At 42.5% G+C, this 12,910-nt stretch overlaps 2 long non-coding RNA genes across 8 annotated transcripts in view; one reads left to right on the top strand and one right to left on the bottom strand.

The window, feature by feature from the left end:
* Window positions 1-2,222: 2,222 nt before the first annotated feature.
* LOC125754484 (uncharacterized) overlaps window positions 2,223-12,910 on the top strand; it is a 46,573-nt gene continuing 35,885 nt past the window's right edge. For 3 of the 4 annotated variants that reach the window (XR_007408830.1, XR_007408827.1, XR_007408828.1), the window contains exon 1: window positions 11,673-11,885. This is a non-coding gene — a long non-coding RNA (uncharacterized LOC125754484). Of the gene's footprint in view, window positions 2,362-11,672; window positions 11,886-12,910 lie in introns of those variants that run through there. The other variant, XR_007408829.1, reaches the window with a different exon arrangement.
* Window positions 5,181-12,884, bottom strand: LOC112656551 (uncharacterized). Of its 4 annotated transcripts, none has more exons than XR_004812552.2 (4): window positions 12,635-12,884; window positions 12,139-12,336; window positions 7,294-7,387; window positions 5,181-6,845 (listed from the first exon to the last, which is right to left on the bottom strand). It is a non-coding gene; the product is annotated as an uncharacterized LOC112656551 (long non-coding RNA). The 4 variants fall into 4 exon arrangements; XR_007408831.1 differs by having other exon boundaries at window positions 5,181-5,727; window positions 6,578-7,387; XR_003134448.3 differs by having other exon boundaries at window positions 5,181-7,387; window positions 12,139-12,282.

Raw genomic sequence — 12,910 nt, forward strand, 5'->3', positions numbered from 1 at the left:
CCTACCTCACATCATACACAAAAATTAACTGAAAATGAATTACACCTCAACATAAGAGCTAAATTTATAAAAGTTAGGAGAAAGAGTAAGAGTAAATTTTCATGACTTTGAATCAGTCAGTGATTTTTAAACTATGCCATCAAAAGTACAAGCAACAAAAAAATAGATGGATTTCATCAAGTATAAAACCTTTTATGCTGCAAATGACCCCATCCAGAAAGCGAACAGGGAACCCACAGAAATGGGAGAAAATGTTTGCAATTCTTATATCTGGTAAGGGATGAGCATCCAAATAGAGAAAGAACTCTTACAACTCAGCAAAACAACCAAATTAAAAAGTGGGCAAAGGATTTGAGTAGATATTTCGCCAAAGAAGATATACAAATGATCCATAAACACATGAAAAGATGTTCAGCATCACTAGCCATATGGAAAATGCAGATCCAAATCACGGTAAGATACTGCTTCGCACTAGGGTGACTATAATCAAAATGACAAGAGAATAATAAGTGTCAGCAAGGATGTGGAGAAATTGGAACCCTCCTACATTGCTAATTGGGAATGTAAAATGTTGCGGCCTCTTGGGAAGAAGAGCTTCATAGTTCCTCAAAATGTTAAACTTAGAGTTGCCATATGAACTAGCATTTCCACTCCTCGGTATCTACTCAAGATAAATGAAAGCATAGGAACGTCTGCATGGTTCAGCAGTTAAGTGTCTGCCTTCACCTTAGGGCATGATTCTGGAGTCCTGGGATCAAGTCCCACATCAGGCTCCCTACATGAAGCCTGCTTCTCCCTCTGCCTGTGTCTCTGCCTCTCTCTGTGTCTCTCATGAAAAAAAAAATTAAAAAAAAATATAAAATAAATGAAAGTATATGTCCACAAAGAATTTTGTATGCAGATATTCATAGCAGCATTATTCATAATTGTCAAAAAGTGGCAACAATCTGAATGCTCATCAACTTGTAAACAGATGAACAAAATGTGCCATATCTATACAACAGAGTGCCACTGAACAATATAAAGGAATTAAGTACGATGAAGGCTACAGTTGGGATGAACCTAAAAGACTTCAGGGTGTGTTAAAGAATCCAGTCACAAAAGACCATATGTTGTATGATTCCACATGTAGCAAAGCCAGAAAGTAGATTAGGGGTTACCTTGGACTGGAAGGGTAGGAGTGACTTCTAATGGGTACAAGGTTTCTTTTGGGGGTGATGAGAATGTTCTAAAATTAGATTGGGGTCATGGCTGCAGAGCTCTGTGAATGTACTGTCATTGAATTATACCCTTTCAGTGGGGGAAATTTAAGTACTGTGAGTTATATCTCAATAAAACTCAAAAAGAAAAAGAATAGAACTAGAGAGACCACAGGTTAGAAGTTTCTGGAAGGGGAGGTGAGAGTGGCTTGAGTTGGAGGACAGATATGGAGATGGAGAGAAGTGGATGGATTTAGGGCTTCCATATTTTGGTGGTAGAACTGTTAAGACTTGCTGGTAGAGTGCATGCCGAGAGTGGGGGGGAAGAGAAATGTAGAGGTGGAGTAGGTCTGGATCTCCTCTAGTGTCCTGTCCTGCTCGTGCATCCATCGCTCTACAACTGAATGGTCTATGAAATATCCAGCGAGGTTATTTGGGTTCTAGCTGATTGGCTCATGGCGCGGGGAGCTTGTAAGATCAAACTGCAGTTATATACCTGATGGCTGATGTAGTATTTACTTTGGTAGAAAACAAAGAGAAGTGTCCAGGATTCAGTAAGAAGGATGTCTCTGAATTTTCTCTTCAATTCTGAAAAACTTGGCTATTTGCAGGGTTTTTGAAGAGTAATAACCTCTTTAGTCCAAAATGTTCCTATATAGGTCAGAATCATCTTTCTTCCTCATAAGCATTTCCTCTGAGTTTCTGAGGGTCTGCTTTCAAGTTTAAAGCAGCTTTTTTAGTGGTATCATCTCTTTTAAAACTGGATCAGAAGGTGAATGTTCTGGAGAGACTAAAATCACCTGGGTAACCATTATAAAAGACACACATGCATTTAAAGACCACAGCACTACTGAGATATGAAACTTACAGTGTAAATTCAGCCCAAGCTGAGAACATTTATCCCCCCACGCCACCCCGTTTTCCTGATGAGAAATAAGAACAGATATTTGAAGAGGGAGAAATATCACATCCAAAGGGATTTTTTTTTTTTTTCTCATCAGAATCCAGCTCGAACATTATTACCAAGAGACTTGTGAGATGCATGGCCACCCTGAAAGAAGATGCTGGCTTTGCTCAAAGTGATAAATTGAAATCCTGGTATTTCAGAAAACTTATGGCCACTGCGTATAGCCAGGGGACCTGGAGACAGAGCGAACTGCAGGTTCGTACAAGAAAATGTAGAGCTGCCTGGGGTACCGGAGTCTTTTTACTCCCAAGGTAGAGAAACACTGGCAAAGCATAAGAGTGAAATTCCTATGAGGTTGCACTGTCCCCTGGGTAGCATGCGGTGTTTGACTCCGGCGAGGGTAGGCGAGAAGGCAGGAAGGAAGCACAAGTCTCCCCGTATAGACTAGGGTGCCCAGTCAATCTGCAAGTTTGTGAAAAGCAGTGTTGGTTGTGAACACACTAGCTCTTTGACAAGACTGCCTTGGTTTGAGCCCCAAGCTCTTTGCTTTTGATCTACGTGTCAGAGGCAAATTACACAACTATTCTGGGCGTTTGATTCTGTACCTTACAATGTAGACAGTACATCTTAACCCATAGGGTTGCTTTGAGCATTAAATGAGTTTATATGTGTATAAAATGCTTAGAACGGTGCCTTGGCACATAGTACATGCTCAGTAAATTTTAGCTACTCTCCTATCGAGTGCCTCTTACATGCCAGGGAATGTGCGAGATTCTGGGCATGCAGTTGCAGGCAAGATAGACAAGATCTGTGCACTTATAGAGCTTATAGTCATCTGGAGTCTTATTTGCATAAATATCCTCATGGTGTATGTGGTTCAGAGGCAAGAGATGGAACAGTAGTTCCAGAACTGCCTCAACTTCCACTTCGCCCGAGATGAAAGGCAGTTTATATATGACGATTTTTTTTACATATTTATGTTAATATTTATTATAAATAATGTAACCAGCACATAAAATGTGGAATATACTCAAAACAAGGCTATGTTTATAAATGTAAGGCTAAAATATAAGATTAAAAATAATAAGTAAACAATGGTGACATAGAAGTCCAAAGATGATTCTTAAACATTTGGGTGGAATCATGGCTGCCAAATGAATCCCTGTTACTGGTGGGAACCGTTAGGGGTGGAAAGGAGTCTGTGAAGCACTGAGTCTAACCTCAGGGGGTGCTGACTGTTCCTGATTTAGGAGAGGCTATCCTAGGAAAGGAAAGGGGTGAGTCAAGAGGCAGGTTTTCCAAAGGGAATTATAGTTGTGGTATTGGGTTTTCGGTCTCATTTGTCCAATTGTTGCTTTCTCTTTTAAGCCCCACTGGGTTGGGGAGTTAGCATCATAATGCATTATTAGTATTTTGCCCTGAGAGGGATTAGTAGTATCAGCAAGAGGGAGGCTTTAGGGTCTGGAAAACCATGAAGACTTCTGCAGGGTTGAATTATTCCTAGTGGTGAGGAATCCATCATCACCCACCCAGGATGGAGCCCGGAGTGACAGTTTCCATGAACTTGACCAATAGCCCTCTGCTAGAGGGACTGAAATGTCACTTGGTAGGAAAGGCAGTTATTTCCTGCCCTCCTCTAGACCTCATGTATATTTTGAAATACATGATGTGAAATACTGATACCTCATGAAATACTGATGTGTTGACTTTCTTTAAGCTAATATCCTTATTTTCACATCCATGTTGTGTTGGGGTAAAGGATGGAAAAGTTAATTCAAATCTTGATTAAAATTCTACTGGCTGCAACCTACTATCTTCTGCCAGCCTTGATCTAGAAGTTGAGTCAATTATCTATGATTATTTTCAACTCTCTAAAGAGCTAGAATCTAACTTGAGGGGAATAGTTAAAATAAACGAACAAGCCCATGCCTAGATGGAATATGCATTGATTGTGAAATAACCTAATGTATGTGTGTTTGTGGGTCCCTATGTTGTTTCTGTAGCTACTGAAAATTCAACTTTCTGAAACATCAATTCATCCTATCATGTAATAAGGAGCAGAAAATTAAAGTTTCACAGTCAGGAAACCGTTGGGTTCAATTCTTACTCAGATATTCTCTCACCTTCTGAGACTCATTTTCCACATCTGAAAAATGGAGATTTTAATGCCTAACTCATGGGATTTTTAGGAAAATCATAGGATCTGTGTAAAACTGGTAAGACTTGTGGCTCTGTGGCTGGCACCCAGGCACTTGCTTGGATTGAATTCTTAGCATAATCTGGCTCAAGTAACTCTTTTGTTTATTTCTTTCCTCTATTTTTGCCTCTTTTAGAGCTACGATTTACTACAGTGTGACCCAAATGATTCATTTAAATTATAGGTTGTAAATGTGAGCTTGCTGTTGCACTGCTTTAAAAATCATCAATTACTCGTAATTGTGCATTGAAGAGAGTTGAAGCTTTTTACCTGCCTTAGTCCCTGACCTCCTTCCATATTCTCTGGCCTCATACCCTGAGGTCCAATGATACCACCCTGCTTCCATTCTGTATCTGCTCTGTCTCCACCCTGACACCAACCCCATTCAGCTTAATGTTTTGGTGCAATTACTTACACTATTCCCTCTGCCTAATAGAGCCTTCCAGCATCTGTTCATCTGGCTAACTTTCATCCTCAAAGTTCAGCTCAACCATCTCTAGGAAGCCTTCCCTGAGGCCCAGAAGCCAGCTAAGAAGCCAGTTTCAGAGTTTCCGAAGTCCCCTAGCCTGGTCCTGTCACAGTGCTGGCTAGATAATTGTGAAATGACCTGTTTGCTAGACTCACACCTCCTCAGTGGCAGACATGATATTTTATGCATCATGGTCTCCCCGGTGTAGAGCATGGTGCTTGGTATACAATAGGTGCTCAATATGAACTGAACTGCATTTTCCTTGGAAACTCTCTGTATCAATTCGTATACAACCAAAATAAGCAGAAACTATCCTGATTATTAAAGATGGAGGAGTTTTAATACAGGGAATTCATCGCAGAGGTGATGGAAGAGCCGAGAAGCTAAACAGGGAACAAAGAGGCAGATCGGAGAACAGCTAAGAGTAGGAAGTTGGTACCATCCTAGGGCGGAGATGGAGTTGCCAGAATCACAGGGTTGGGTCCTCCAGATAGAGGCTGGAACCAAGCTGGGGAGAGCTGGACCCTCTACTGCCAAATTCGATGCCCAAAGTGGAGACAGGGAGAGAAATGCAGTGGGTTTTCCTCGACCTCTGGCCTACATTCTCCCGCCACCTGCTCTCATTGGCTGCATGCAGCTGGCAGTCAGCCTAGAGATGCATCCGGTAGAGGGCAGCCTCTCTGGGATCCAGGGGAGGGTGACGAAGGGATGGAGCGTGAACAGACCTGTGGAACCATTCACTCCGCAAAGTAGAGGTAGAAAGTAAAATGACCTGAGTACCATGGGTGTCATCATTTATTCCTTCGAATTAGTATTTACTGAGTGCAGTTGTTCACCACTTTTTTTCTGGCTGTAACATACATTCGAGATGAAGGTGACTTGCAGCTCACATCCCCATGAATGTCACGCACGTGCCCAGGGTTATTAGCCATTGCCAGTGCATCGCTCTCCTCTTCTGTGACTCAAGAAGGACATTGGGATTCACAGAGTGGCATCGTTATGAGAGAGAGAGAAAAGAGTAAATCAGTGCAGATTAATTGCCTATGACAGAAACACATTTCGTAACCAACCCAACTGTCCCAGTTTCCTACCATGAAGGGACTGAGAACCACAGGGCTTGGTTAGAATATTCTTGCTTCATGAACAAATAGGGCAAGGCTGTGTCTAAAATTAGAGTGAAAAACTGAAGGAGGATTCCAGAGAATTCATGTGAGAAGGACTTTTGCCTCAACTATTTTTTCATGGACAATTGCATTAAATATGAACTTCAACTTGTCTGTATAGACATCATCTATACTGAACTATAGAGGTAAAAAATTGTAAGGGAACAAAATGCGTAGAATGTATGTTCCATGGATGGTTCAACCTGTGATTTTGATGTGTCCTGGCACATTTTTTTTTCCCCACACTAAAACTAGTATTTTTAAAATATAAGATAATACCCATTTCTTTTTGGTATTGGTTTGGTTAACCTGGGCTATTGTGGAACTCCACAATAATTATTCTAAAAGACTAAAGTCTTTTAAAATGATCAAATTGCAGGCAGTACCCATTCCTCTTCAGAACTGCCATGTTATTTTTAAAATTCAGAGGAAGAGGAAATCTAGGAGCAGCAGAATCTTGCTTATGTTGGTGATTATTGAATCACGTGGATGCCGAGTACATAAAATATCTCCTCTTGTGAAAATCCCTGTTGCCATTTAAAAATACGGAGATTCGAGAGCGCTCTATATCTTCAGCATGCTACATATCAGAATTTTAGAAGCATTTATTTGTTTACATGTCTGATGTCATTCTCTACTCACAGGGGTGAGGAGGGGTGGGGGAGTCCTTCTATATGATTTGTTGCTCTATCCTCAGTGCCTGGAGCTGTGCCTGGCAGAGAGAAGTGGCTTAGGAACTTCTTCTGGGTGACTCACTGCTTTCCTTTCTACCTTATGCTGGCATGAAATCTGAGAAAGATGAAGAGGTGATTGACCTTACTGGCCACCACTTTCCTGGGAAGATGTCTAGAGTTTGCTCCACTCCACTGGGCTGGGCCAAGCCTTGAACAACCACTTATGTGTGCAGGCACTAAAGGAAGAGAGAGCCCGTTAATTGCAAGCTGTTGCCAAAAGGTCACCACTATTAATTATGACATCTATTTGAAGAGAAGGAAGTCCTGTCTATATGGCAATAGATTCCACGGTGTCTAATTTGTTTGCTGTAATAAGGCCAGGCTCAGTTATTGATGAATCCATCATCCACGTCTTGTATGCTGATGACACCAACTCAGTCTCTCTCAAGATAATGGTATTTATTGCATACAGAGACGAGTGCCGGGCCGTATATTATTAAACTCCATAAACACGTTGCACATTAATTGCTACTGCTGTGCAAGAAAACATTTTTTTTTTCATTTTTGTGGTGGAGAGTTCAGTAATTTATATGGGATGACTCAAGCCATGTCTCTGGGCAGCAGGTGAAATGCTGCTAAATCAATCCATATGGTCGGTCTGTGCGAGAGAATCATTTGTCTGACCTGCATGGGTGAAAGATGCTGGGTGTCTCAGCCGTGCTCAGTTCTTTCCTGCTGTAAATGGACTGACCCTCGGGGTGATGTCTCTACATACCTTCTGGGGGAAAAAAAAAGTAGAAACAATTACAAGATCAATTTAAACAGAAAATAAATGCTGTCTCAATTAATTCAAATGAATAGAACTTTTCTTAGATTTTCTTTTCTGGGTGTGTTCTCCCTCCAGTATCCACATAACGGTCCAAATGTTCCATTTCACCTTTCTGGCACCAACAAAGCCTCAGTTCAGAGGAATAAACAGCTTTTTATCCAGGCAGGAGGGTGGGGGCTGAGCTTTTGGCTCTCCAGAGAATAGCACATAAAGTCAATGCCATCCTTTGATGACTGTCTCTGTGTCTTAGGACCTCACTTAAACTCTCTGACTTTGTTTCCTTACAGTTCTGCAGCTAACTCATTACCTTTATGATTAGTTCAGGATACAACTTAAAAAGAACATAATCAAGGAAAGTGACTCTTCTGTCACTCCTTCTCTGTCTTCCCAACCCGGCTGGCTGTGCTTTTGGTTTGGTTTGTTTGTACCATATTGAAGAATGAGAAACCCCCCTTTAATGATGAGGGCTCACCTATGTTTTCTGAACAAAAAGAGGCATCTTAATTGCTAGATGCAGAGTTTGGTATTCCCTACACATCCACATAATGTGTTTATGTAGAGTTGCAGACTAAAGAATAATCTGATTTATAGATGTATCAAAATTTGGTGACTCTTAGTTTTCAGAAGCCTAATTGAAGAATATTTTAGATTTTCTTTAGTGGAGAGTGAAAAACAATGGGTCATATGGAATGTAGCCTCCTGGCCCTGGCCTTCATCTAACTCTTTTTTATTTTATTTTATTATACATTATTTTATTTAAAAATTTTTTTATTGGAGTTCAATTTGCCAACATATGGCATAACACCCAGTGCTCATCCCGCCAAGTACCCCCTCAGTGCCCATCACCCCAACTCCCCGCCCAGCTCCCCCTTCCACCATCCCTTATTCATTTCCCAGAGTTAGGTGTCTCTCATGTTTTGTCACCCTCACTGACATTTTCACTCCTTTCCCTTTATTCCCTTTCACTAATTTCATATTCCCCAAATGAATGAGACCATATAATGTTTGTCCTTTTCCGATTGACTTATTTCACTCAGCATAATACCCTCCAGGTCCCTCCATGTGGAAGCAAATGGTGGGTATCTGTCGTTTCTAATGGCTGAGGAATATTCCATTGTATACATAGACCATAGCTTCTTTATCCATCATCTGTCGATGGACACTGAGGCTCCTTCCACAGTTTGGCTACTGTGGACTTTGCTGCTAGAAACATCGGGGTGCAGGTGTCCCGGCTTTTCATTGCATCTGAATCTTTGGGGTAAATCCCCAGCAGTGCAATTGCTGGGTCGTAGGGCTGGTCTATTTTTAACTCTTTGAGGAACCTCCACACAGTTTTCCAGAGTGGAGGCACCAGTTCACATTCCCACCCACAGTGCAGGAGGGTTCCCCTCTCTCCACATCCTCTCCAACATTTGCTGTTTCCTGTCTTGTTAATTTTCACCATTCTCACTTCATCTAACTCTTATTCCAGTATCACTATTCTCTCTTTCCCTGGGGGTGTTGAGGGGAGATTTCCCCTATACTCTTCTAGTTGATTCTGGCTGAATAGACAGCTGCAGTAACCACAGCACCCAGAGGTGGTCGTGTGACCTGATTAATCATTAATACCCCATCCCCTGCGTTAGGGTGATTGGCCCAGGGTTGGGTTTGAGACTTGAGCCAAGTCAATGGGAATTTTGTCATGGTATTTTATATGTGGGCATACTCTCTTTCCCCTCTCAGGTTGCTGGCTGAGGTGGTATGAGCCTGGGGTTGTCCACCTGTGCCTTCCCAGCGTTCTCTGGGCTCATTCTCGCTCACAGAGGGAACATGCTGTAAGGAGAGATGGGGGCTATGCATGGTGAGAAGCAGCTGTGGGGTAGGAAAGGGAGGGAGAGAGAACACTTAAAAGTAAAAGCAAGCTAATGAAAACGTTTACGAGCCCGTGTCGCATGGCTCCATGTAGCCGACCCCCTCTGGACCCCCTTGTTATGTGTGCCCATTATTTTAGCTGGCTTTGAGTTAGTTCTCTGTCACTTGCAACCAGACAGGTTCAGACTCACATATACACCTGACAGTCAGCACCAATCACTGCCTTCTTTGCCAATGTGAGTGCCACAAAGTCCCAGACTCTTGGGAGAGCCACCACTTCAGAGAAGCAGGATGACCCTGGGGTTCAGCCTGCCTATGGAAAATTCCAGGCAGCTCTGAAGCAGACAGTGAAGAGAAGGTGGCAGGAGGCTGCATATACACCTCAACCCTGGCACAAGTCCCTTGTCATCTCCACTGACACCCTGGTGGTCTTTTGTCATCCCCTTAGTCTTTTAGGACATAGCTTGCTTGCCTTTCCCTCAGTTCCTTTTCATCTCTTTCTTTCCATCTGCAGCTGTCAACAGTTGCTTCTTTATTTTCTTGCTCATGTCTTTTATTTCCGGGTCCCCTATTCTGAGAGATATGTGCCTGGGTGGCAAATTATCAGATAGTGCTGACTATTATCTTTGAGATACTGGGTAAAGTGCAGGGGGAAATATATCTCCCCTACCTCTCTAGGAACGTGGGGGAGCTAGGCAGCCATCACCATTTGATAATTTAGTGATCAAAATCTTTGTCTCTTCCCCAATCTCTGACTTCTACAGATTTATGACTATGCCTTGGGAAGATTAGCTGTCTTCTCTGTTGAAGGCTCAGGGTTAGATCCTAGCTTATCACGTGGCCTTGGAAGCATGAATCATGGCGGGGAGGACTAGAAGGTGAGCAGGGGGCAGACTTCTTTTCACCCTCCCTCCAGACTCTGCCATCATCTTTCAGATGGTTCAAGGACCTGCTGTTGTGTGCTGGCTCATTTCTTGGGTATGGGGCCATTTTTGATAGGTATGAAGAAGGAAGGTGGAAGAGAGGGCCCTTCAAGGTGACTAGGAGCAGGTGTCCCACTTACCCCTCTTGTTGCTAGAGTTGCAGTTGTATTATATCATTTATGTGGGGCAAGGGGAGTGGTGGAGATAGGAAGGAGCGGGGCTCCGAGTCAGACTGAGTGAAATACCAGCTTTGCCCTAACCAGCTCTGAGGCCCTGGGCGCGTTCCCTGTGTTTCCCAGCTCTCAGATTAAGCATCTGTGAAATGAAGGAAGTGGCGGTTCCTGTTCTACGGAGTTGTTGTGTGAATCAGAAATGAGGTAATAAATATGAAAATTGTCTGTGGATGGAAGCTGGTGGCCTAAATACAAGACACTGTTCTTGTTAAGGTGCCACACTCCACAAACAGCACTGTCTAGGGGTGCAACACACAGTAAAATCAATTTTGCTTGGTGGGAGAGATGTTTATTATTTGGATTTTTTTTTATTATAAAATAGCAGTTTGGGGAGGTAGAACATGTTGCATTCAAAATCTTCATATATATGGGCAGCCCGGGTGGCTCAGCAGTTTAGCACCGCCTTCAGCCCAGAGTGTGATCCTGGAGACTCGGGATCGAGTCCCATGTTGGGCTCCTTGCATGGAGCCTGCTTCTCCCTCTGCCTGTGTCTCTGCCTCTCTCTGTGTGTCTCTCATGAATAAATAAATAAAATCTTAAAACAAAACAAAATCTTCATATCGTTTCAAATTGAAAACCTGTCTGGCTATACCAGTGGGACAGGTGAAAACTATTGATTGAGCTAGCAGGTGCCTTTATTTTAAGAAGCAATTATTCTACTTAAGATTTGTGAATATGTATTTACTAGTTCGATGCATTCAGAATTGTTAGTTCAGATTACATAATTTTGGAAAACTTAATGTTGACATGTAGACATTTGAAGTTCTACTGGTTATTGTGGCCATGGTTAGAAGTTTTCCCTAGGGAGAAGTTGGGCTGCCAGCTTTCTTCTTTGCAACATGTGGGCCTTTATACCACATACATGTGTGCACATACATGCACATACATACACATACACAGGCTTGACAAGTGACTGGAGAGCAGAAGTGTCTGTGACAGGAATTAGGGTCATTATAAATCATTTCAGAGCTTGCATAGCCTGGAGTTTGAGTTTGCACCATGAAAATTGCCACTGCCCTTAGCCAGTAAGTCAGATGATGCAGCCTGTTGCAGGCACTACGTCTGGACATCTCCAAACCTCAGGGACAGCGAGGCTAGGAAAGTGTTACAATGTTCATGTTCAGTGCTTCACAAGACAAGGATGTGTTGTCTGTCATAGGCCTACTGATCTATCACAGAACTGCTCAGATGTCACAGACACATGATGAAAAAGATCACTGTGACATCCTAGGATTCTATGCCCTTTTTCCTGGAAGATTTTGAAAAATAACACCAGAACAGTTCATTAAAAACAACAGCAAAAAAGATTTTTCATGTCAGAAGAGTTATAAAAACAACAATAATGTCCTTTTTACTCTGCTTCCTTTCCAGATACACCAACTGCCTGAGAGCAGATGATAAGGGGGAAATCAGAAGACATTTCCTGGGTGGCTCAGTCAGGTAAGCATCTGACTCTTGGTTTTGGCTCAGGTCATGATCTCAGGGTTGTGAGATCGAGCCCCTCATTGATTGAATCCCCACTTGGGATTCTCTCTCCCTCTCCCTTTTCATGTTCCCTCCCCAACCCTCACTTAAAAAGAAAAAAAGAAATTTGATGTTCCAATGGATTTAGCATGTTTCTTTCCAGAACACACATCTCTCTCTTTAGCTTCCAGGGGAAGCCTAAGCGTCAGGTGGAAACATGTAAACTTACCTTAGATAACTGCCTTGTACGTCCTCAGGAAGCTTTTGCTCATGGAGAATCCCTGCTTTCTAATGGTTGAAGATGGGGAGACTCTGAAGGGCAGGGCTTCATGTTGAGTTAGTCTGTCTTGAATGAGCCCCCTTAGAATATTTTCTGTGAGCAAGAAAAGCCAGAGGCCTAGATTACAGGTCTGAACCTAGTAGAAATCTGGAGAAGAAACAAATAGTCAAGTTGCAACATGAAGATTTTCTTGTAAAGCACTCTGCAGATGGGGAGCCTAAAGTATGGGCCCCAGACAGTGTCCTCAGGTATCTTGAATAAAGCAGACTAAATAAGAAACATGAACTCAAAAGTGCTTTAAAAGGATATGATGCCAGCAATGCAAGCTACCCTTACTATTTTTGTTTGTACAGAAGATGTTGTACTTCTGTTTCTACCTGGTTTTATCCAGGGCATGTTTCATCTTATTTGATCATCTTTTAGCCCATAAATATAAACTATTCACCAGAAATGTGGGAACTCCTATTATTTCTACTCTCTGATTTTGTCATGGGATATCAGGACTCAGACATGGACATTTGTTCTCATGGGGTCCTAACTGAAGAAACTGAGCTTGGAGCTCAGCCACTGAGGTCCAGAGAAGCTAAGTGACCTGTCCAAGCCCAGACTTAGCTCAGGTCTTCTGACTCTCCTCTTGGCCAAGTGTTCCCTACACTATATTATTGTGCTGTTCCAGAGTGATACTTGGCGGTGGGGCGGTGGGGGAATAAAACTCTACTTT

This window comes from Canis lupus, chromosome 37 (assembly GCF_003254725.2).
Source record: "Canis lupus dingo isolate Sandy chromosome 37, ASM325472v2, whole genome shotgun sequence".
NCBI classification, from domain to species: domain Eukaryota; kingdom Metazoa; phylum Chordata; class Mammalia; order Carnivora; family Canidae; genus Canis; species Canis lupus.